Raw genomic sequence first — 26,638 nt, 5'->3', positions numbered from 1 at the left:
CCTGTTCTGCCTTTTATTAGCCATAGACCACTGTGCCAAAGCCCAACCTGTGCGGAAGCTCCTTTTGGTTTCAGTAGCTCTGAGGATAGAGCAGCCCTTCCTCAGGACCCCTAGGCCTGGGGACCCTGTGGCAATCAGCAGACACCTTGCTGAAGGAGACCTGAGGCCAGCTTTGGGTCCTGTCCAGTATCATTCAGACCTGCTAGACTCAACTGAACTCAGCTCATGATTTTTCCTTAGACAGGAGGGATGAAATGACTATGACCGATTCTGAAAGTAACTACATTAACATTGAGTAAAGTTGGAAAGTTTTGCTTCCTGAAAATCTAATCTGTTGGAATCCTTGTCATAAGAGACTGCTGGTTACAAGAACTCAGGACACAGAAAAAAAGCAATACAGACAGTGAGAACTGGTTGCATTACTAAGAATAACAAGCATAACACTATAACATGCCTGATGTTAGCAAGGAAATTTAATTTTGTGATTTGTCTCCTACTTTTCATTATGCAGTGCCCCCTGAGCTGTCCAGTACTGATCAGGGAAATGACTTGAGCTTGGATTGTGGTGGTTATCTTCGGGGCAATGAGGCATCACAGAACACAGGGTTCTCATATGGGCCACTTTGCATTGTTGTGGTATTTCCTGAGCTGTGGAGGATGGCTGAAAGCTCTATCCTTCTGTAATAAATCTGGTAGCAGACAGTGAGAGTTTGGGACACCCTGCTCATTACTCCTGGACGGGCTAGAAGGTCAGAAAACAATAAAATACATGCCCCTATACAACATCAGCATGGCTCAAGCCAGGAACTGCTAGAATAAATCTACCCTTGTGGTATGCCAGACATTAGCTTAGATGCTTCCCCAGAAACTTGTAGTGGCAGAGCTGGAGTAAGCAAAGGCCCATCCAGACTCTATCCCTATTCAGTTCAACATATGCTCTAGCTGCTGTTGCCTTGCAAAGAAACATGCCTTCTTGTTCTGGCTGAGTGTCTCTTCTCTGTGGGACTTGACCGTGAGAGAACACGCTTAATGCCCCAAAAAGCAGAGAACTTGCCCCACAGTCCCACAACTCCTGCTGTGTCCTTGTATCCAATGTCCAGGCTGCACACAGAGATGTGGGGCCCCTGTGGAGCACCTGGGGAGAAGCTGAGAGAGCTTCTGCTCCCACAAGGCAAAAGGACGGAGGGCACCAAACAAAATGTAAGAAGTCAGCAAACACAATGAAGCAATTAGCATGAGTGTGCAGGGAGAAGAGACTGAGATAATGCAATTTATGGAGTTCAGGAGAGGGAATTCTCTAGGGGCTCTGATCACACATTTTAAATACCTTCAGGGCGATGATATAAATGAAAGGAGTGCATTATTCACTATCTCTGATGACGGGAGGGCAAAAGGCAGTGACCTGCATCTGAGGAAGGAGAAGTCTGGGTGGGAGGAAACCCAAGCTGCAGGCTGGGGCCTTCAGGCATGGGATGCACTCCCTGGGGCTGCCTTGTCTCCTGGGATGAGAGTCTGTCTGTAATGCATCAGGCTCACATCAGCGTTGGTGCTGGAAGGTCTGAAGCCAGCTCATGACCTGTGTGGAAGCTCCCAGCCTGCATGTCCCTCCTGGCATGGAGGAAGTAACTGGAGTTTCCTGCAGGTAATAGCTGTGGCCCACACATTGAGTCTGCAGGGCTGCAGTGAGTACACAGTTTCTCTTTCCTACAAGAAAAGACTAGCTGTTCAGCTCCATACAAGCTGGCATGGATGGAGATTGGGATGGCAGTTGTGACAGTCACTAAGCTAGAAAGCCAACAGGAAGGAGCTAGAATCAGCCATGTGCCTTCAGCTGGGAAAAAGAACTAGGGTCTGGAAATACTTCCTCCAACAAGACGGACGTCCTTGTGGCTTAGGCACAAACAAGAAATCTCCTGCCTGCTGCTGGCATTATCTTATCCCTCTGTAGTCTCTGCTATTGAGTAAAAACTGCATTGGTATTTTGAATGTGAAGAGGTCTGGGAAAGTGCTGTGTCTGGTGCTGAACTTTCTAGGCTGATGTTAGCACGGATGGGGATTCAGTTCTACTCCTGCTCCCAGATGTTCCCTCTGCCAGCTCCCCTCACAGTTCCCATTGCCTCACAGACAACATCCGTGGGGTGGTATGAACAAACTTCCCAATGCCTACTCTTTGCTCTGTCTGCCACAGAATCACAGCCTCATGGCTCATCGAGCCCAAGCACAAGCAAAAAGGAAGAGAGGTAAGAAGAGTCATGCTGCCTTCTCTGTGTGCTGACATGTCTAGATAGGATACAGGGTTGCTTCCTGCACAATCTAGAAGTCTGCTTTCACCCATCCTGTGCCTAGTTTGTCATTGGCTGCCCGAATAGGAGGAAGGCAGAGAAATGCTCTCAACCTGAGCAGATCTGACCTTCCACTTCTCCTCCTCCTGCAAGAAGCAAGTCTTTTTGTGTGATTTGTCTGGATCAGGCTTGTCTGGGTCTGAGCAGCAAGGCAAAGCAGCATCCATTCCCTACAAACATACAGGAAACTCAGACCTCTTCTTGTCTGCATACAGCAAATAGGCTGTCCATTTAAGCACAGTATGGCCCTGATAATCGAAGATACCATCCTAATGCCAGGTGTAAAACAAAATATTATAGTAGATGTTATCTGGGGACCAATGATCCAACACCAAGTGGAATGATCCAGCATGGAGGAGACCCACTGCATTTGCTAGGGGACCCATTTTGATCTCTGGAGCCTTTTACATCTCGTTGAAGATGGGTTTGTCCTTATCTGCTTTATCTCCCTTGTGGGGCTCTCTTAGTATCATTTTGTGGCTAGTGGGCCCGGGAGATATCTATGGTGCAGCCAATATGCTTGTGAGGTCAGAGTGACACTGGGGGAGCCAGTGTGTCATTAGCAACTTGCCAACCCCATCCCTTGCAGAGGCAAAGGCTTTAGAAAAAGCAACCTGAGAGACAAGCAGGTCAGCTTGGGTGGTTCTTGCAGACACCCCAGGTAACACATGGGAAACAATGCTCTGATATCCTGCCCAACACACAGATGCATGTCACGAGTTGGATCCTGGGTGCCAATGTGTGCAAGTCAAGGCTACCTCACACTGTGGAAAACAGACAGAAAGACGGCTCCTGCCATGCACATCCATCACAGCCATGTGTGAAAGGTGACCGGGGCTGGAATGACTTTGGGGGTAGAAAGTCTAGAAGGGCTTGCTGGCTCTGCATCCCACAGAAGCCCATAGGGGCTCATCTCTCCTTCTTAATATGACAGGGTGGCCAGCAGGCAGAGCAGCCAGCCTGACTGCTAGGCAAAAACAAAGCAAGTGAAATCCACATAGGAAAAACTTTATGCCTTTGGCAGCCCCAATCCTGCCACTTGATTCACATCTCCTACAGGGAAGGACTGTTAAATTCACAGCTTCTGAACAGTACAGTAGCACACGGCTGTATAACCACAGCATGAAAACAATGGTCCTTTAGGCCCTGAATACTTCTATCTTGTACTGGTAGAGATGTAGTATCTCTTCCAGGCACCAATGCTGTAAGCAGGGAACGAGGACATGGTCCAGCACAGGATACCCCATCTCGAAAACCAGGGCAAGAGGAAAGGCAAAGAAAACTGCCTCCTAAATGCCAAATGACTGAAGGCTGACTCTAGGCTCAAGAGAAAAAGCTATAAATCTGCCTAGCCCTGCTGCAAAAGCATGAGACACCCTGAAACACCTGCTCAGTGTCAGAATGCCCTTGATCTCTGTTTTCTCATCCATTTGCTCCTCTCTTCTCTGTCACCCCTGGAAGCATGTTCAGTCTCCTGGTGGCTACAGTTTCTCAACCTGCTCTAATACTGTTTCTTCTCATATTGCTGCATTTTATAGCAGGCTGGGTCAGGTTGCAGTTGCCAGTACCATTCCCCAAGCTCCACACTGTTGGGTGCAGATGGAGGGCAGTTCCAGCTAAGGGAGTCTGCCAGCAAGACATGCTGCCACTCTGTCAGCAGCAGAGTTATACACTCTCCACTCCCTCCTGTCATGTTATAAGAGACACCAAGATAACTGACCTGTGAAGGATTTTGCTGGGATTTTTCCCCTGGGGCTCACACTAGGTCATGTTGCCAAGATAGGTCTGGCATGTCCTGTCTTATGGCAGAGGATAGGGTCTGAGGCATTGCATGACCTGTGGGCTGTGGTGGGCCCGCACTCAGGTTGTCTGAATCATGGGATTGAACATAACAGCACCTAACACTCAGACCTAACAGTCTTTGATGGACTTGAATTTCCATTGCTAGCTGAAATGAAAAGGAGCATTCTCATATCTCCCCAGGAGTAGGTAGCTGCATCAACATATCTTCCTAACACAGCACCGACACAGAAACATCCTCTGGGAGAAATGACTATCGCCTTGCTCCTCAGCTGGTTTAAAAACATTCCTCTTTCGAAGCCACAGACTGCCCCTGTCCCCAACAGCAAGCAAGGAGCCAGTCTCAAAGGCCACCCAAACCACATCCAAGTGAGACCATTGCCCATTTGTCCCTATCTGACCATTTCCTGGACGTCATCTGGGAGTGAAAGAACAAAACAGAGAAGGTATAATGCCATTGCCTCTGTTTCTCCCCTGATTTAGCCCCATCGAGTGGAGTTAAAAACAGCATGCAAGCCACAAAAACAAATGGGCTGTGCCATATTTGTCTCATTTGTGTCTCTGGTCTTGCTGCACAGGGGGGAAGAGAAATATGTTCAAAGTGTAACTAATGCCAGAGCCTAAGAAATGGATCAATTTACCCTGAACAATTTGCAATGCTAAGTGAGCTGCTCTCCTCTCGCTTAATTCCTCCTCACATGCAGGCATGCACAATCCCTCATTCCCACATCCCTGTCTTAGGAGAAAAGCAGTTCAGTGCCCCAGTGCAGTCAGAATACTCCATCCTGCTGCCTGCACCAAATCTCAGCAACAGATTACTTTCCTGATGATTTAAATCCCTAGGATGTGCCTGCCATGAGCTCCTTGGTTCCTGTCCATCCTTCAGCAGTGATGAGCTGGGTTTGTAGAGACCTGATACCAGGAAAGGGGTGGCCCTAGCACATTGGCAGTAGTGCCCGTACCCAGCTCAGCTCTCCATGTCTCCAAAGGTTTGTCTCCAATGAATACTCAGCTAATTAGTATACTGAGACTAAATCTTTTGGTCTCCATCGATCTTATCTTTAAATCCTGCAGACAACAATTCCTCAATCGATACCTCATTTAATTGCTGCCACCAGGCTGACAGCTGGGGTTCTGGCTGTGCAAACCTGGCTGTCATATGGCAGGTTGCCAATACCACCTTCTAACCCCAAACTGATTTATCCTCATGCAGTTCCTCTCCTCCATCCAGACCTCATTCCCTGACCTTCCTCCCTCTGTGGGGGGACCCCTATAGAAAGAGCCCTGGCTGCATGCATCCCCACCACATCCACATCACATTTCTGTATTCATTTGCCTCCAGAGCACAGTTGTGATTGAACTATCTTGTCAACAAGAGCTAATGCACAAACATGCAGCTTCCACACACACTGCTAAGATTTGACGCAGACTGGGCCCAGATCAACTAGCAAAACACTACCTCAGGGGTGAATCCTGGGTGCCACATTTCCTTGGTGCTTCAGGACTAGCCCAAGCCAGGAGAAAGTCAGATGAACAGCTCCTTCCCATGGGTCCCATCGCGAAACCTGGCTTTCATGTCTCCCTGTGGCACTGCCATTCCCTGCTGGGACCTGACATGTGCTTGGCATGGTCAGTTGGCTGAGCTGTCTTTCTTGGTGAGCCCAGGGAATTGGGAAAAGATCAAGAGAGGAGGAAGGATCTAACATCAGGGCCTTGTCTTCACTGGGGCCCTGCACAAGATGCATTTGCTGCAAGTTGGTGGTGTGGGCACAGCCCAGCCCTATCACAGGTTGCCACTGCAACCTCCACAGCAGGAAGGGGCTTGTGCTGGACATGAGGCAGAGAAGGCCAGAGGGCAGGCATGGGAAAACAGGAGAAGGCCAAAATATCACAGTATTTAGTGCTGCAGGGTGGCTGAAATGGCTCTCTCATGGAGGATGGCCGTAGCATGTTTCTTATTTCAGTGTGGGCAGAACCACTCCACAGGCAATGTGCCTAGGACTAAACGAGCATGCTTCCAAACTGAATACAAAGCTGCTGGCCTCCCCCAGGCTGTAGCTTACCTTGTGGGTGACCTGTAAAGCACTGGCTATGCTCCCTTTCCTCCCTGCTCCCTGCTCAGCCCTCTATTCTAGTAGGTATTTAAGCAGAGTGCAGCAGAAATTTGCGGTAGGATAGCAGTTGCTGAGCAGCTGACTTGGATTCTTTGAGATGCTCAGTGCTTGCTGAAGAGCAGCACATACGAAGACAAGCTATGGCTGTTATTCTGGCACAAGCTGCCATGTGGAGCAATTCACTGACTTCCTGGCTAAGCGTTCAGCTTGGGGTTGCAGGAGGAATTTCAAGCAGGTCAGGCTCCTGCTTGGCTTGTTTTTTATTCTTGTTTTGATCAAACGTTTTGCCATAGTTTAATGATAATCATTGCTGCAACATCTGTTTCTCTTAGTGGCAGACATGTGAAACAATTGTTGTAGCCCTGTCTTTGATCAGTTGTGTGTTTGTCATCTCCTGCAATTCTTGATGGGCCTCTCTTTGTGGTGATGCTGATTGTTCTATCTCTGTAACGTCAGGAAACATTAATATGTAATTTTGGAAAGAAATCAAGCTTTTAGATGAACACATCACTAGCGATATGGTCAGAATGAAATTTAGGCCTGCCTCTAGATTGAGATTGTACTTTACAATGGCAACCAGGCTTCCCTGGCAAGTAGGTGGATGCCACGCTTCCAATGGTGCCTGGGTGATCAGTCAACACATAGCTCAGCCCAGCCATCAATACCCACTGCAGGGCTAGTCTTGATTACATCAGCTGTAAAGCAGAGCAGAGATCTGGCCCACCACATCCTGTGGTCATCAATTATTGCCTGCCCGTTCCTCTGAAGGTCTTGAGCTTTAAGTGGAGGCAGCAGTTATTCTCGTCAGCCTGAGTCCTGATGAGGATATCTCAGTGGACTTCTCAGCTCAGCTCATGGTGCTGGTGAGCACTTGTTTGCCAGCAGTCTTTAAACTAAAATCTGTGGCTTTTATAGAACAATTGTCTGGGACTGATCACTCACTTTCCTGGACTCCAGGAGAGGAGAAGATGTAGCAGAAGAAAGCTTTCAGATCTGTCATAGATGGGGTGACTATTCACTGAGTAACAATAGTGACATTTTATGTATCACTCATTCTTGCACCTTTGAGTTGCTCCAGTCCGTGGTGACAGTCTTCTCCAAGCAAGAGGAGCTGCAGAGACCATAGTAAAATGAGCTCTACTATTGACCATAACTAGTATCCTCATTTAGTCTCAAGAAGCAGGGATGAGACCCTTGCTGTGCTAGGCGCTGTACAAAGGAGATGGTTCTGATGCAACCCATATCTCTTCTCAGGGTGCAATAGGGATGTGGAAATCTTCTCAGAGGTGAACATCACAATATCTTTAAAGCCTTCACAGGCCAACATTGAGGAGTTAGCACACTAAGAAAGCTGGAGGAATATGCTAACAGCTTGTGGGGAACAAATTCAACTTTGGTGTAAATGGATGCACTTTCTTTGGTTCCACTGGCCTAACTAAGAAGACTCTTGGTTGCTGCAAGGGGCTGGTGTTTGCTCAAACCAATGAGAAGTGAGATAGCCCATGTCCTCACACATCTACTCTTGCAGTCTGCTCTTTGCCTGGAACAGCTATGCCATGGTGCAGAACATGACCCTGGGAAAAAAAAAGCCAGGTTCTGCTCTTGATGCAAACTGCTGAGGCCAGAAGAAACAGTGTAGGTCAGAACTGAAGAAAAATAGGTATCTGAGTTTAAGTTCTCTGTGACAGAAATAATTTCCAGAGCCCCTGAGCTTGGCTAGCATCTGGCCAGTAAATCCAAGGTGTCTTACTATTGAGTGTAAACAGTGTCTGCGTGGGCAAGAACACGCACCTGTCAGGATGCAATGTTAGGAGAAAGCCTACCCTGTTCCCAGTCTTGTAGGCTACAGTTCCCCAGACAGCCAGGGAGGAAGGTCAATGTTTACTTAATAGCTCCATGAATGAAGTCACTAAAAGCTTCCCATTATATTAGTGGGACTGAGGGCTCATGTGCTATCAGCCAGCAGAAGTTTCCCCCAGCCTCTGTTACTGTTCAATAGTCTGTTATATTAAGAACTGTTAACTGCCGTAGGTTGCTTGCAGCAGGTCCACTGTGAGGCTTATGAACCAGGCTGAGCACTGCTGGAGCAAAGAGGAGCCAAGCTGACAGTCCTAGTGAGTGGAGAAAAAGGGGCTTACATAGTGGGTAACTAACTGTTAGCAGAGGAGACTACCAGGGCAGGATAGGTCCTGGCTACCTGGGCAGGCAGTCCCATCAGGCTGCCAATCTTGCAGCCGTCCTTGGCCTCATTGCGAGAAGGCACCTGACACATGCTGCTGAGAGATCAGCAGTTGGCCCTGAGCATGCCCCAGATGGTTAGATGCCAGGGTGTTTGCACACAGCTCTGCCATTTAATGGGGGGAGAATGCATGGCTGATCCCAGCTGAAGCCATACACTAAAATGCTGACAGACTGTTTGTTGAGACACAAACATTGGCAAATGGCCCTGCTTGCTGTAAACTTAGTCAAGGCAAACAAGGAGGGAACCTAAGAACAGTGCTCTCTCTGCCAATAGCTAAGAGCCACCAGAGTGCAATTTAGTACATTTTTTCTGAGGAGAAAGAAGTAACTTTAAGAGGAGATTTGAAGCCCCTTTCCAAATGGGATGTTCAGCTTCTTGAAATAAGGCTAGGTGCTGATGGAGATAGCTGAGGATGTTGCCTGGTACAACAATATTTGGAGAATGGAAGACTGCACCTCTTTGGCCAGAATATTAACCTCCTTGATCCCTCAGGCTTGGAGTGTTCAGCAATACTTTTCCAGAATGAGCCAATAAGCATCTCAGATGTGCTACAGAATTACTGATTCTATGATTTTATGATTCTAATTCTCTCCCAGCAGGAAAATGTGGATGAGGGGCTCACAGCGCTGCTAGCTGTGCTCAGTGCCTTTCAGTAGGTTTTTGTTTTACTCACTGGTATGTGCCATTAGCTCTCCCTGCCTGGGATCCCATACACCGAAAAAGAAGAAACTTATGAGGTTGAACTGTCTGCAGATGGCAGCTATGGAGAATGTAACATTGAAAATGTGAGTCAGAGTTGGGCAGCATGCGGTGGGAACCAGAGACCAATGGTTTGTTCAGCATGAGAGATAAGTCTGCTCTGCTCACTTCAGAGTCAGGCCAGGACCTGTATACACTGGAGTTCCACACTTCTGCCATGAATTGATGGTGGTGTTTCAAAGGGAAGAATTGTCTGTAATTCACATTCATTGCTGTTGGCCTCCAGTGCTGTCGTCTCACAAGTTACCAGGGTTTGCAGACTGAAAAAGCTAGCTCCAGGGTAGGCTAGTTAGTGAGGCTGCTGAAAGATTCCCAAAAATCCTGTAAAAGAGAGCCACCTTTCACAGACATCAAACTAGGAAAACCAGAAGCTTTGCTCCTACATGACTTCGTAGCTTTTAGTCTGCAAACTAGGGCTTTTATGTGTCAGATATGACCTCCCCCCCCCTATTTGTGAGAAATTTCTGATCTTAATTTTTAACCTAACTGGGCTTCTATTCAAAATGCCTGACTACTGCTAACATGGATTGTGATGTTTCCTGGAGTTCTTTCCACCAAAATGATGATTATTTCTTAGACCAAAAGGTGGGAGAGAGGGGTACCAAGAGAAAGAGAAACAGGGCCCATGTGGGTGGAGGAGGGGGCATGACAAGGGTAAGGAGTTATCATCTGGGAAGAATAAATGCAGAACAGGTAGTGCATTTTCATTTACTTGGACACCAGTCTGGGGCTGTTTGATGTTAATGGACACCATGGATTAAAATTATTACTAGTGACCCCAATGAAAATATAAAAATGGGACCGATCTGTGAAAATCAAGCCAGTTTGACTTGGGCTCAAGGCTCAACAGATTAGCAAGGATTCTCCTATGATTTGTCTTGCTTTGAGGATCATCCAATGCATACCTGCATCAGAGAGTGAGCAGTAAAGATGCCAGGGGGCATCCCTTTCACCAACCTCTCACAAGAAACAAGTGGCAGTGGTGTGACGAAGAGGAGAATGAAGAGGATGGGATCACTGCAGAGAGCAGTGCTTGGCTCAGCAGTGGAGGAGGCTGTGCCTATGAGTGGAGCATTTTTCACTTTGCAGTTGTTGCAATACCGCCGTGTTCCACACAGTGTCAGACGCCAACATGCAACTACTTCACACAGGCCACAAAACTGAGCTCTGGCACCTATCCTCCCTGAGACGCCACAGCCTCCAGGCACCGTCAAGGATTGCACACAGCATTAATTTGAGGTTAGGAAGGCCTGGGAGATATAACTGCCTACTCTGAGCACCCATCATGAGCACCCTAATATGCTGTAGCACTGCAGCCTGAAGCTTTAAGCTCAGCATCTACAGCTGCACTGGAGTAATGAGGCAATATCAAACCATATGGGATGAAGCCTCCCATTTAACTAGCTCTATGCTTTTTTATGCTCTTTCCTGTGGCCTCCTTGGTGCTGCCAATCTCATTACATACGTACACATATACGTGTGTGTGTGTATATACATATATATACAGTGATATATATATATATATATATATATATAAATTTTAGATAGCATGATAGAAATATTGGTCACCTAAAAGGCAAAAAAGGATTATAGCTTTTGCAGGCTACAGTGAAAACTGTGAAAAAGGATGTCTCAGACTTAAGTGGAAAATATCTGTTGTGTTTGTAAGGAGCAGCTCACCCTGTAAAATGACCATAGCACATGCCAGTCAAGGGCACCTAGTTGCTCCAGTCCCATGTCTGAGACTTGTGTCCAGCTAACACTAAGCTGTGTGCTGCATCATCTCTGGCAGTCTTTCCCTCCATCCCCTGTACTGGGCTTCAGATCCCTTCTGACACCCTTGACTACATCAAAAGAGGAGAAGATGAGAGAGATGAAGAGACATTTCCTCAACTCAATGCAAACACTATGGTGAGTGGCCCAGCTGCAGCTCACCCATGGCAGTGCCTGGCTCCCAGTGCATCAGTCCTGCCCTCAGTACGCCCAGCTCTCCCACATTGCCACACTGCCCACTCAGCCTCTAACCCTTTGGCTTGTGCTTGCCCAGCTGCTTGCCAGGGTGAGCTTTCTCCAGCAGCAAGCCAGGGAGGGGGAGCAGACTGCTAATAGAAGAAGCTCGCTTTGATTTGATCTCTCTGACCCAAAGCCTACAGGAAATTTCTCTCTAGATTAACTTCATCTGTCTCCCAGCATTTCCTTGCTGCTACTGAGCCTTCCCCCCCCACACGTCTTGACCCCTTTCTTACCACTCCCATAGCTTTCCCTATATGGGGCTGGGGGGGGTTATCTCTCACAGTGTCTTGCAGCAGCCTTTTGTGTGACCTCCTTCTTGTCCTTCCCTTGCCCTGTACTTCCCAAGCCTTTTTACCCCCTCCTGCTGTCAAGCTGAGCTTAAATGCCGGCTCCACAACTTCCCCGGGGATCCTGTCTCTTAGCAACACTCCAACCCAGAAGGTAAAGCTGAGCACACATCTCCATCCATCAGTGGCCATAGTGCTGTGTGCAAAGTGCAGAGGGTAACTGCTGCCCAGAGGGGAGAGGAGACATGTGCCTCACCCTGCACACGCCATCTCCTCTGTCTTCTGTCACAGGGAAGTGGTTGTGGGCGGGAGAAGAAGGAAGTTAATTTCCTTGTTGCTAGGAGGAACACGTGGTGTCACAGTCCAGAATTGCTACCCTGTGACCTAGCCGATGTGATGCGACAGGAGATTGCAGAGCTCAAGCGCCCCTTCGGAGTCCCTGCCTGCTCTGGAGACAAAGTACAAGTGCTCCAGGAAGGCCTGAAGTCTGGGTCTCCTGCCAAAATCCAGTAGTTCTGCCCATCCTCTGCTAGTGTTTCACAACCGACAAAGCTTGAGAAGATAGATGTTTAGACCTTTCCCTGCTCTGTAGGAGCTGCAGTGATGAGCACGGGTTCACACACACCTTGGGAACCCACATATCATCACTGTGGCTGCATCCCAATGAGGAGTGCGAACATCCATAGAACTGAGTCCTCTGTCATGGTCATGCAGCGAGGCCATCTCACGGGTACAGCATTCTTGGAGATGAACTGACTGAAGATTTAATTCTGCAGGTGTGGGAACAACCTGGACTTGCAGGTGAGTGCTAGCACCTCAGGCTCACTAATGCCCCCAGAAAGAGGTTTAGGCTGGGCTCTATCTGATTCCCAGCTCTTCTGGGAGGGTTTACATGCTCCTCAGCCTCCATAAGTATTTGATGCCACCATGCCTGCAGCCTTGAAAATCATAAAAAGGCCCTAAAAATCACAAAACTAGAATAGTGAGTGACTGAAGAGTTGTGTAAGTCTGCCATATGCTCTTCTGCGCTGGTGGAGTGGTACTACCAGCCCTTGGCCAGCATCAGTGGTTGCCCCTGAGATGAGAGCAAAGAGTCTCTCAGTTTCAAGTGGCTCCAGGATTTGGCCATTGTCTCTGCTTCAACAGGGGAACTGCCCCTGGGACAGGAGCCACTCAAGTTGTGGGCCACCTCCCTGCCTGCAGTTCCCAAGCAGCAGCATCTTTGCCCCAGGTGCTGGCAGTGCCCTGCTCCCACATCTAGGGCACAAGGTCCTGTGATGGGCCCCCAAGCCCCATAGCCTGTCCCATTCCTTATAGCCTGTCCCACCCCGTATCAGTCTGTATCTACTACCCTGTCTGTATCTGCTACAGCTTCCTCATCCACTTCCCCCCCCCAAAGCCCACAGCCCATGATCGGCCCCACCCCACAGCCTATCCCCCACTACCCGACAGCCTGTCCCACAGTCCATGACCTGCCCCACCCCACGGCCTGTCCCCCTCACCCCACAGCCTGTCCCACAGCCCGCGAGCTGCCCCACTCCACAGCCTATCCCCCCCACCCCGCAGCCTGTCCCACAGCCCGTGACTCGCCCCTCCCCAGTGCCCGTCCCCCCCACTCTGCAGCCTGTCCCACAGCCCATCACTCGCCCCACCCCATGGCCTGCCCCTCGACCCCACAGCCTGTCCCACAGCTTGTGACTCGCCCCACCCCACAGCCTGCCCCCCCCCCGACCCTGCAGCCTGTCCCACAGCCCATCACTCGCCCCACCCCATGGCCTGCCCCTCGACCCCACAGCCTGTCCCACAGCTTGTGACTCGCCCCACCCCACAGCCTGCCCCCCCCCCGACCCTGCAGCCTGTCTCACAGCCCATGACTCGCCCCACCCCACGGCCTATCCCCCCCGACTCCGCAGCCTGTCCCACAGCCCGTGACTCGCCCCACCCCACGGCCTGTCCCCCCACCCCACGGCCTGTCCGCTCCCCCCGCGCCTCACGGCCTGTCCCACCGCAAGACCGGGCGCGGGTCGCGGGCGCGGGCCGCCAGGGGGCGGCAGAGGGTGAGACGAGGCCGGCGGCGGCGGCGCGGCGCTTCCCGCACCCCGCGGAAACGGTCGCGGCGCGGGAGCCGGGGCAGGGCCGGGCGCCTCGAGGACGCGCTGTGCAGAGCGAGCTGCCCCATGGCTGCGTGGCCCCGGCGGCCCTCGTCGGGGGCCGGGGCTGGCGAGGCGGGGACACGGAGGCAGGCCCGGAGCCGGCTGCAGGCCAGGCGCAGCGGCGCGGTGAGTGGGTAAGTGCGTGTCCGCCCCTGGGCTGCGGGCGGCAGCAGGGCCCCGGGCTGCCCCGGGCAGCAGCGCCCCTGGCGCCTGGCAGAGCCCTTTGCCAGGCGGGCTGGCCCGGGGCCCAGGAGTGCGACCCTCATGGAGGGCGTGGGGCAGCCTCAGGCTGGCCCCCATCAGCATCCCTGGCCACCTGCCTGTCGGTCCGTCCAGAGGTGACGAGGCTTCCCCTTGCCCATGGGACTGTAAACCCTTCCCGGGCAGCCCATATCCACTGAGACCCTGGGGCTATCATGCAGGGTCGGCCTGTCCAGGCCACAGGATCTCCTGGGAGTGATGCTCGGAGGGCCCCAGGTTGTGGGGCAGTGGGGGGCCAGTGCAGCACTGTGGTCTCTTTGCTTCCTGTGCAGCCTTGTCACCTCTGGCAAAGTGATAAGGACAAAGGAAACTGCTGCTACCCCACTTTCCTGTCCTCCAGGAACAGCTGGGATGCCTCTGGGGGCTGTTCTGCCCCATATATGGCTGCAGTGGGCACAGGAAGGGCTGTTTGTAGACCTCCTATGCTCCTTTCACTGTGAGTCATGCATACACGTTGAACTAAAGGCTGTCGTTACCTGGAGAGTCTTCCCAGGAAGGAGTAGTTGGAGGTAAAACTTCTGCTCAAGTTTTGTAACTTTATCTCAGAGGGCTGCAGTGATGATCAGGTTGTTCAGGGGAGGACTCAGTGTTCTGATTTTGGAAGATTTGAGGTCTGAGAGAGGATTTAGTGCTAGGATTTTTCTGTTTATGGGTTGCTTACCTCTTGGTTTTGTGTCCGCTGCCCCCTAAACTTTTTCTGTGTAATGAAGTAAGCCCAGCTTGGTGGGTGCTAGAAACATCATTTCAAATGCCATCCAGTGGTGTTATAAATGTGATCCAGAAAGGCAGGGTATTTATATGGGTCTCCAGTACTCAAGCCAACAGCACTGTTCTATAAAAGGGGCCATGGACCAGTATACCAATGACGTCAGAAGAGGACCCCTGTTCAGATTTTTGGTGGAGCTCATAGACTTCTGCTTCTGGGAGGGGGCTTTCAGTTTCTCTTTCAATCCCTGAATAAGACCAGGAGAAGAGTGGATTTTAAGGTGTATTCTGTTCTCAAGGTTTCTCCACAGAGCAATTTCCTAGAAGACACTCCTGAGCAGGATCTGGAATGGTTAGTAAGCATGAGAGTTCATTGAGAGGGGACTTTGAGCCCAGAATGGTCTGTAGACTAGGACTTTTCTCCTGCTGTTCACATGGCCATGAAACCCAGCTCAGCTATGAGTTTCTGCCGGATTTTAAGCAGTATTCCTTTGCTCAGAATAGGGTGAGAGGGGTTGGGCTTACTTTTAAGTATCTAATGTAGAGGGAAGGCTGAGAAGCAGAATTAAAAAGATATGACCTGGATGACATCATTCAATTTGATTTGCAGGTCACCTTGGTCTAATGGAAAAAAAACACAATGTGAAGATTAACAGGCCTTTCTTGGTACCTTAGCAAGCAAAGCTAGTAATTTCTTGACAAAGTTGCTAGCATAGGATGCTGTCTCTGTGAGACAGGAAGCTGTTGCTATGAGGAGCTGTCTTCTACTGCTATTAACTGTCTTCAGCTTTGAGGTAATTATCACTTCCATTGGGTAATATTCTGAGGAGAAAAGAGGACCTCGCCTCAGGTTAAGCCTGTTGATTAGGGTTGAGTGAATGTGTTTTCACCTCTTTGTTGGCATACCTGGGCAAGAGAGTGGGGAGCTGGCTCAAGGAAACTAGAATATTCAGTAAATTAGCATTCTTTTTTTTCCAACATATCTTTTTTATTAAACTAAATTAAAATGCTTTTGACACCTTCAGAACCAAATTAATTTTTGTAGATTTCAAATGAGTCTTTAGTTAGAAATGCCTTTACATAGGATGAAAGACATTTTGGAATAAATATTGTTCGAAAGTAAATACTTTCTGTTCTTGCTGCCTGTAAAATATTGCCATTAGTCTAGCAGGGGAAGGGGAGAGGTGGGCTCTGAGTCAAACTGAGGGGAAGAGGCCATTCTGGGATTTTTGCCTTAGCTGGCAGAGGTGATGTGTGTGCAGGAGGGTTGCCTGGAAGAGCCTCCTTGTGTGCACCAATGGTCAACTTTCTCATTGCTGGGGCCTTTGCCTCAGCTTAGCACAGAAACGGTGTTAGCCTACACTCCAGCACTGAGAAATGAAATTTTACTGTCCTGAGGTTGAAGGCAAATTCTCATCACTGTTGCTAGCACTAAGAATGGGATTGATGCTGCACTGGGCTGGACGTGGTGGTCTCTTCCTTCCCAGTGTTTTGTATAACCCCCAGACTTTTCCCTTCCAGCCCTAAAGAAGCAGCATTGCTAAACACTCAGGACTGCTGGGGAGAGCAGCCTGTCCGTGGGAAATGATTGCGACATGCTGCTCTAGCAAAAGCCGAGTAGGACCTCTTCCTGCTTTACTGGTAACTTAATCTGCCCTGCTTTACAAATAAAGCACATGCCTCTTCACTTTATCCTGCCTTGAAGACAAGTGCTAGCAGTAGTTGTTGTAACAACCATAACAAAGATTAGTGAAAACTTTCTCTGTCTCCTAACTCTGTCCTAGACTAGTTTGCAAACTCTGCTAGCCCAGAGCGAATGATTGAGCAGCCCAATTCAATGTAAGGTAATTAAAGGCTATTGCAGGTGATGGATTTTTCAAGATTAAAAGGAAATTGTTGCAGGGATACTTGCAGAGAGATCTCAGTGCTTTTTCTAAGGGTGGACTCAGCTGCTGGATTAGAACAGAAACATTGATCTCCATTCCACATCTACTGAGAGAATAAATAGCCCTCTAATTGTGCTGATTTCTTGGACTGTCCTGTGGTTGAGGTGGAACATGAAACCAGTGAATACCTACATAGACGTAAACTATACAGCCTGATGGAATGGGACCATTTGCTGCGTTTATTACTATTCTTATGGGTCTTGTGCTGGTTTTTCAATACCCCCAAGGTCCTGTTTTGGGGCTGCTGCCTTGTAACCATCTCATCATTCTAGGAGACCCAGCTGATGACATGTCCTTGAGTGGAGTGCAGGGAAGGCTACTGTGGTTAACACTTAGGCAGCTGCCCCACACTACTTTCTGCAGATTTATGTTTAGCAAAAGAAACTCTTCTTCACAGGGAACCATTTCTCTGAAGAGGCTTAAAGCTTTCTGTAAAGGAAGGTTCCCCACAGATCTAGGGTTTGTGTGCTTTCCTACTACCTTCTTCAACCAATAGAGAACAAGATTTTGAACCACAGTCTGAGACCCTCTCCAGTGCAGAGTCCTAAGCCAAGAAAGCTGCCTGTCCTGCAGGGGCCTGATACAAAACTCCAGCCCTTGAGCAGACAGTAAGCAGAGTGGCATTAACTCCTCTCTCCAAACAGCAGTAAGGCTTCCTAGATGAGCGTGCTATCTGTGGTATTTACTTTGTTGTTTCTTTTTCAAAGACTCATCATGCTTGGTTTAACTGCAGCCTGCTGACTGGCTTATGGGTTGCAGTGCTTTTGAAGATGCTAATACAAGCTCAGTGATGATCCTTAATCAATTTATTGTCATATCTTCTCTGAACAGTGGTCTGCTAGTGGTTAGTGGAAAGGCAGTTAAGCTCATGGAGTCCAGCAGAGCTAGGCTGGCTTGAGCTGACTGAAGATTTGGGCCCCAGTAGCTGAGACTCTTAAAGCAGTTTGCAAGTGTTAATCTTGGTCTGGCACTTCAGTTGTTAGGCTCATCTTTCTCTTTGGAAATGGTTTGGGGATGGAGGAAGAAATCTCTTGCGAAACCCTGGGTTTAGCAGATCAGATAGAAGTACCAGCTGTCAGCATACGGCAGGGACAGTTTAACCATTTGTAAGAAGTCCCTAATCTGAGGGGCTGCAGATCAGGGCAGCTTCAGGTAGTTTTCTTTAAAACGTGTTGGTCTTTGTCCTGGAGTCTTTCTGCTGCCTTTTTTGTCTGACTCAGCACTGAAGTTGGCATTCAGAGGCAAAAGTCTCCTCTTGAAACTGTTAGATGATTTTCTTTCAGGAAGATCACAGGGAGATGTGCGAGGGAGGCTGTTCTGTTTGGTTTTACATATCCCACAGGCTCTTGGGGCATGATGCTGCCTCTTGTAAGTAGATAGATGATTGGCAGCAGCAAATATAATAGTAGTGTCAGAGAGAAGAACTACTCTGCTTTGATTGGGGGCCACTTGTCCCAAGCACCTCCCCAAACATATTGAATGTCATCTTCTCTTCAGTGGTTGTGTCCCATCAAGTTAGATGTGTGCATGGACAAGCTGCTCTGCTGCTCTGCTGTATTTGCTCCTTCTACTGTGGTGACCAGATGTCCTACTCTTAGTTGGTTTATCCTACTTTCAAGTAGGTTAATCTATTTTTGTGTGGCCTAGGGTGTTGGACTGTCCTTTGTTGTGACATTGCTTTCCTATGTGTCCTGCTGCCTGGCTTTCCTGTGGTGTATGCAGAAGCTTTACCTGTCACAATCCCAAGCAGCACAAGCACTGTACCTTTGATCTGTACACTGAGGGAAGTACACGTGACCCTGTGTAGTAAGCAGCCTTCTTTGCTAAGGTGGGAGATGTGAGCACACACTCTATGGACTCATACAGTGGTTATATGGAATATGGACCCAATACCAGTGCAGAGTTTTGAACTTACTTTCTTAAAGATGATTAGATCTTTCTTGAAAGTCCTTGAAGGGAGGAGTCAGGTTTCCATGTTGCTTTAAGGTTTTGAGTGTCTGTGTGCTGTTTGTCACGGAACACTGGGTGTTCTCGTTTACACACTGTTTCAAATGCCTGCACTCTCAGAGCCTGGGATATCCATCTAGCAGAGATGGGAAGAAGGACTTAAAGAGCTGTGAGCTCAGGACTGGACTGGAGTCTTGTACTGAAACTGATAGCAAAAGACATCCTACGGCCTGCGCGCTGCAGGTAACCTACTTTGAATTCACAAGTCTTCCTCTGAAAATGCCTTGTCTTTGTTTCCCTCTAAAAATGCCTCATCTTTAGCTTGTCTGTCGTTGCTAACATTGGTCTCTCCGGCACTGCTTGGCCCTTCCTAACTGATTGATTTGTTTATCTGCTGCCCTTGAACTGGAGTTTAAAAGTAGCAGCTTCTCATGCAAGCTAGGAGTGACACACTGAGATTTGCAGACTTGAAGGGTCTCTGAGCTACCCAAGCAGGACTCCCAAGTGTTGAAAGCATGGTTAAAGTGATGTAGTCATGGAAGAAGTCAAGCGAGCTTGATTTCTCAGCAAAGTGGGCTGTACCATAGCAGAGTTGGAAGGGAGAGGAGAGCATGCAGAGTGGAAACTGAAGGCAGATGAGCTTTGGAGCAGTGCTGCAGTTTATTTATGGCCTGCTTAGCATTATCAGACAGTCAATCTGGTTTAAAGCATCTCTGTCCTGGACTGACAGTATGGATCCAATTAGCCATGAAAACCTCTAATTATTTGTCCTGAATTACTCCAGTGGTGGCCAAGGTCTGGTCTCTCCTCCTTTTGTCTGTGTCTCAGCTGAAAAATGTCCCAGGGTCCCTGCTTCTAGAGCAGCAACTGTGATGTGTGAGCAGAGTCAGCAGAACCTAATTTAAGGAGAGAGGCCGCATGAGTTAATGAGGAGAAGGGGCTGCTTCATTAAATTTTGGGAGTTCTCTAAGCTCTGTCCCGAGAGACAAGGAACAGAGTTCACCAGATTATATGTGGCCAAGATAAAACCCATGTGATAAATTGACATGGTGGTTGGCAGGGCTGCAGCCTGAGAGAAGGAAAGGGACTGAGTTTCAGAGAGGATTTGGAAAAAGAAGATCACTCATATCTGTGCAAGACATGTATGATACAGAGTGCAGTATCTCTGTTCAGACCAGGTCTCATGTTTCCACAGAGACATTTCTTATTCCCTTTCATAGAATCACAGGATGGGGAAAGTTGGAAGAGACCTCTGGCGATCATCTAGTCCAACCACCCTGCTCAAGCAGGGTCACCTAGAGCATGTTAGACAGGGTTGCGTCCAGGAGGACTTTGAATAGCTCCAGAGAAGGAGACTCCACAACCTCTCTGAGCAACCTCTTCCAGTGCTCTGTCACTCTCACAGTGAAGACATTCCTGCTCATATTCAGGCAGAACTTCCTGTGGTTCAGTTTTTGCCCATTGCCTCTTGTCCTGTCACATGAAACAACTGAAAAGAGTTTAACCTCATCCACTTGACACCTTCCCGTCAGGTACTTGTAGACATTGATAAGATCTCCCCTCAGTGTTCTCCTCTTCAGGCTGAACAGACTAGTCAATATAAATGACCTATTCTTTTAAAACTCCACTGCTTCAGCCCCATAATCCTTCTTGCTACTTGACTTTACTCTGTTCATCAACTTTTTTTCCGGCAGAGAGAGAGCAATTGGCTCTGCCTGTTATAGACTGCGGTGTATCAAGCTAGCTGAGATGACCATCTCAAAGGAATGAACGCTAAGCTCTCTGGGAGAGAAATTTGGTCTTTAGAAATTGGTCAAAGCGGCAACATTTTTTCATGCCAGCAATTTATGGGGTAGTGGGAAATACTTGTGGAATAAAGAAAAGAGAAAAATAAAGAGATTGAATGAGGTTATGGCTTAGGGGAGACAAAAACAAAGCCTGAGGACATTTTTTTTTTTTCGGATTCACTGTGTTCCCAAACATAAGCATGTTAATGTTACCGCTGTGGCTTCTCAACTGCAAGCCACTTTAAGGTGAAAATAGCTTTGCAGGACACATCCTCCTGCTCATTCTGGTTGCTCATTATGCAAAAGAGAAGTCTGAGCTGGTTGCAGGATAAAATGTGTCATTTATGCTCTCAGTAACCTTACCTCTGACCCAGAATGACAATGAATAACTCTCAGATGAAACAGGGTACCTTGTCTTGGTTTTAAAGCAAAGTTTAAGACAAAAAATATTCAGCTCCTCTGTGAGGGGTCAATTGAATATTTATACCACTGTTTCCAGGTCACAGGATCACCCACAAAATGGGTTTTATGTTGTCATTTTCCGATGGTGTCTGAAGGCAAGCAGCACCTCTGCTTACACTATTTTCCATGGACCCTTTCTCTTTGTGTGGACCATGTACTTCCTGTGACCAGTCCCTCCTTAGTGATACGATTCTACCCATAGGGTAGCTTGGGAGGAAATGACAGTGGGAGAATCAGTAAGGATGCCCAGCTTGGGGAAATCTGGAACCCATTTGCTGGTGTCCTAGATGGGGCCCAGGTTGCTGGAGTGCCGTGATCTGAATCTAATATTTCTGTCTGAACTCCAGCCAAGGGATGTTCAAACATGGCCCTTCTCTGCCAAGCAAAGTGCCAGTCCAGCAAGGCGAGGAAGCAGCTGACACATCCTTCAAGTCTCTTGGTGTCCTTCCACCATAGGTCAAAGATGTGTGTGCCAAGTTCAAACCAGAAAGCTCCCTCCATACAAATGGGGAGGTTGTGGTGGGGGGAGCTGTTATATACAAAAACTGTTTATTTTCTGCCCACTTAGAAAGTGGAGCTATTGAATTTTAAACAGTAAAGACAAAACACCGCTGAAGAGGCATCTTCTATACTCACTTGGTGAAATCACTGATCACAGTGGTGGGGGAATCTGGGAAGATGCCAAGGTGACCTGATTAATGACTCTGTTGCTGTCTATTCTAGTTTTCTGGGCTTCACTCTGGGAGACCATTTGTCAAAGCTGCAAGTATTTTCCCCAAAGAAGCTTCCTTATTAGCTGCTCCTGTGCTTGGAGTAATTCTTAACTTCATGGCTGGAGTTCATAGAGATAGTTCTTGTACCAACCCTTAAGAGTGACATTAAGCTAATGGACTGACCCAAAGTGCTCTAGGAACCTCCTTTATGGCAACAAAAGCCTGTACTTGCAGATGGAGGGGTTACAGACAGGAGAAGACAGAGGCTCTTTGTTTTACTGGTAGACTTTTTTCCTTGGCATTTGAGGGTGAGCAGCCTCGCAGCTCTGTACTTCCTGAAGAGGGAGGGGCACCCCCTTCTTCCTTCACGTTAGTTCCCATGTAGGTCTCTGCTCAGTCTCCGCTCTCTCCAGCAGCACTGCGTTGACTGTGTTGGGAATACAGTGGCAGCTTGACTTATGCCCTCTGTGCAGTAGTTTGTTGCTTCTTCCAACTTGGACAGTACCTTGAAAGTCCATCAGAACAGCCTTGCTATTGCTTTTCCCCGCACCCCTCCTGTTTCTTGTTCTAAGCGCAGAGCATCAGACTCTCTTGCCTGTATTTTTCTCCTTGAACCACTTTATTTTTAAAATAGAACAGTTATCTTTCTTCAGAAAGGAGCTAATTCTTTCCAATCTAGGGCAGGTGTGACAGGACAGCAATGTATGCAGTTCTCTCTGGGAGTGTGCTTGTGTTCCCAGCATGAGTTCACAGTATGCCTATGCTTATGGGCAAGGGGGATCGCTTTTGTGGCTTAAGACAAGGGTTGAGTCAGTGGCTTAGGTTGTGAGAAGGAACATCACTAGGGTTGAGGAATCTGTCAGGACCCAAGTCCTTGGTCCCAGTTTTTTCCTTGTAACTGTATGCATGTCACAGGAGCACAGGCCTGGCTCCATCAGCAGCAAGGCCAAGATGTGAATGACCCCAAAGGTAAGTTCTGCCAGTATGTCACAGCTCTCCCTCCATGGCCAAGCCTAGCTCTGTGATGAATTTCTGGATGTGGAAGGTTATATTGTCCCTAGACCTATGCCATGAGAAAACAGAGGTCTTCAGACTTGTATCTACACATATATCAACAAATAGCAGAACTGCAGGACTGGAAGGAATTTTGGGAGCTGACCTATTTAATCCTTTTGCCTGAGGGCGGGACCAGTTCTTATTTGGGTCACTGCTGATAGGGGTTTCTCCAACCTTTTCCAAAAATCCTTGCCTATGACCCCTATCTCTCTCACAAAATGGAGATCTGACTGTGATTTGGGATATATAATGGCTTCTGGGATTAAATACTCAAAATTTAGGAGAATCTTTGCAGAAGCTTGTTGTAGTGGCGAATCCTGTGATGAAAAGGATTCTGTTTGCATCAGCTGCTATGCCAGCAGTGGTGGAAAACTTGTACCTTCTCTCATTCGTATTGGATTTCCAAATCTCCTCTATTTTGGAATCCTTCTGCTGCCTTACAAGCTTACACCCAGCTGTTGCTTAATTAAAAAAATAAGCAGACAGGTATTCACAAAGAAAATTAAGCTGTTTTATTATTTGTCTATCCTTGCTGATTTCCTGGTATCTTGTCTGGGGGCAATCATTCTGAGCTTTGAATCTGAATTTTTGTCTTATAAAGTCTATCATATTAATTGGAAATGAAGCCATACAACAGTAAATGCCCCATGCAGATCAGACTGGCAACGATGTTAGAGAGGAACTATGCCTTCTTCTTCCCCCTTAGCACTGCCTGATAAGCTGTGAGATTCAGGTGATGCGGCTGCAACTCAGATTCAGCTTTACCTTTTGAGTGACTGCATGTAGTTTTGTGCATCTGAGCTAAGCCAGCCTTGGCGGTAACCATGACCCATGTTGTAGGAGAGTTTGGGAGCTCTCCTGGGTGGGACCTCATACACAAGGCCCAAACTTTCATTGACACACTCTCAGTGGATCAGCTAGGGCAAGGTTGAAGGCATAGCCCAGCTGAAAGGGAATTTCGCACTGAATAAGACAAGCCAGGAGAGTGGAACTTGGTTCCTTTGGACTTCACTAGCAGGAATGCCCAGCTTTCCCTTACCAGATCATTAGATCCCTCAGATACTCTAAGGTCTAAGCTCACCAGGTTTGTATACTGAATTACTCCATTCTACAAAGCAAATACAGGGGTAAAGATCCAACCATGCCTTTGCTAATGCCTGGGGGCAGATTATTGTCAGTCTCTTGCTTGGCGTCTGCTGTCTATAGCATCTTTGAGTGAGACAAGGGAGTGTTCATTTATTGAGCTCTACTGCACTCCTTCTACACTGGCTAAACTCAGTGATATTACATATTTTTCATACAGGAAACAGCTTTGCAGAGGTGAAGTGACTTGGTGAAGATATTTGAGGAAGTTAGAGCTGTGGGGAAGAAGAGAGAGGAGAACCCAGGAGAGCTGTAGAGCAGCCATTTTAATTTGCTGTATTGTACTCTGAGAACATAAGCATTGCTGGAGATACTGCCCTAGCTGCTAATCTAGTGAGAGTTGCTGGACATTTGCAAGTAGAAGAGTTTTATACAAGGGACAATGTGAATTGAATCTGACATCCCATAAGATTCTTCTTCTCTTGGGCCCTGATCTACCAATAGGCGCCTCTTCCATTTTGCGTATAACTTGACCTATTATGTAAATATTTAGTCACCCTGTTGGGAACATTAATTATAAATGGAGACGGAGCTTTTGAAAGCTGCCTGTAGGTCTGGACACCCAATTTCCATTAATTTTAATGAGAACCAGACATCCAAATCCCTTTCTGTGGCTTTGAGTAGCTCAGGCAGGAAGCTCCATTTGACCCCCCCCTTCTTTTCCCCACTCTACAATTTAATAGTAAGATTTGCAAATACATTACAAATCCCGTGGATTTCTGAGCTGCCCTTGAGTGATTGTTCTCTTCAGAGGATGGTTGGCTAGTAGCTTCAGAAGTATTTATAATAAGTTCATTTAATCCATCCTGTTAGTTATTTTCCTCCATCCTGCTCTCCCTGGTACTTTGAAACAGTGATGCCTGAATGAACCCCCAGCTTGTATGGTTTTTGACACAGAAGCTTTGATGCTTGAAAATGACAGCTGCACAGAGCAGGTCTGAAATGAGTGATTGAATTATCTGACTAATTAAAAATGTGCTGTGGTTTGGAAGATCTGACGGCAAATATTCGCTTAGGCAGCCGACATGAAGTGCGCATGCGCAAGGGGTGTGTGTGCGTGCATGTGTTGTTAGAAAAAGCAGCCGGTGAAATGCGACAAACACCCAGAGCTGCTTGGAATGGTAGCTTCTTAAGCTCAGTATCCTTTCAAAAGCCCCAGCAAAAGCTAAAACTCAGCGTGGTTGCAGAGATAATCAGTATTTAGACAGACGTCAGCAGTGGTTTAGGAAATGGAAATTGAGTTAAAATGTAGCTCAGGCTGAGGAACTACTTAACTGCATCTTAGTCCCATATGGACCTGTAGCTGAGGAATGATAAATTCTTCTGTTGAAAAACGTATTCCTATCCTCCATATTGCAGAAATGTACTTATGGAAGGGAGTAGCCCCAGGGGTACCTGCTCAATGGGAATGTGCCCTGCAAATGAGAGTTTGAAAAAGATGAGCTTAAGTGAGATCACCTATAACTGACTGGAAGGACAGAGAAAGAAGGCTTAATTATGGTTTTTTCCCATCATTGTTGATGATGGGAGCAGCAGATGTGTTAATACATGAGGAAAAGTAGCAGTCTTTTCAGGTCTGTCTCTGCTACCTTCCCCATCCCCACTTGGTGATTGCACTTTCCCAGAGCCTCACAGAAATTCAGCTCTGCTAGAACATAGGCAAAAATGACTATGAGTGAAATGACTGAAAAAAATAAAACTAAGAATGTTTCTTTGCAAATGAAGCATATTTTGTCAGACTCTGATTAATACTATGGAGGGAGTTTCAGACAGGAAAAAAAACATCAAGTCTTAAATGTTACAGTTGTATTCTTCATTGCAAAAGGTTTTGTTCTGATAGTTTACTGAAATTGATTTTTTTTCCTAAAATATGTAACTGCTCTTCATCTCTCTAGTTGTAGAAGATCACTATCTTCTCCTGACTTCTAGCTCAAAAGAGACAAGACATTGGTCTAAAATTAATTGCTTTATCAGAAATAATTTTGGCTTAGTTTCTCAGTCCAACCACTGAATAAAACCACTGTTCTTTGCCCTCTTCCAGTGCTATTAGCTACAGTGATGTTAGATATCTCTAATTGCTTCAGCCATGTATTTTCCTGCCTACCCTATTCCAATTCCAGTGGTCATTTCAGCAAGATTAAATTCTATAGCTACAATTGTCCTAAGGACACACCTAGCTCATAGTAATTCAGTGGGATCTGTATGTCATCTCCCCTTCAGCATCCCAAAATGTTCCTGTAGCAACCCAGCACCACTCAGGGCAGAGAAGAAGGTGAGATCCTCCTTACAAAATGTTCATGTTACTGCATGACTTAGCATTACTTACTGCTCCATTGCAGCCTAGCAGCTGAGATATGGACCCCCACCCTCACCCTTTGCAGTTCTATTCTCCCACATCTCCCAGCTAGATTTTAGCTGTTAGGTTTAGTGAAACCTCTGATGATTTCAGTGTCCTGTCCTACCCCTTGCATATTTTCTTTGTAGACAATAATATATAAATTAGGTTTTTCTTTACACAAATGTGTTTAATCCTTCTTTCTGTATCCCAGGTCTTTGAATATGGATGCACCTGGTTTGGGCCTCTGGGTTGGATGCAGATTGACATGTTTTTTAAAAGTGAAGATAAATGATTGGACCAGCATCCACAGTTAGATAGTCAGTTCTCTCTCTGGTATATGCATCGTGTAGCTTGCCTTGGCTGGATTTCTTTGCCATCCTTTCCTACCAGACCTCATCCTACAGACTAAGAAGTCCCTGATCTCTCAGAGCTAGGGCCAGGTTTCTCTTCCCACATGTGTGGACTAAGTGTCCTCTTTTTGATATCTTGGGCTGTCTCTTGTAATAGCAAATTCCCCTTCTTCTCTGTTCTCTGCTCCTTTGTAGCAATGCTCCAGAACCTGCCCTTGCC

This window comes from Rhea pennata, chromosome 14 (genome assembly GCF_028389875.1).
Source record: "Rhea pennata isolate bPtePen1 chromosome 14, bPtePen1.pri, whole genome shotgun sequence".
In the NCBI taxonomy this organism is placed as follows: Eukaryota; Metazoa; Chordata; class Aves; order Rheiformes; family Rheidae; genus Rhea; species Rhea pennata.
The sequence above is the reverse complement of the archived record's forward strand: the minus strand, read 5'-3'. Positions refer to the sequence as shown.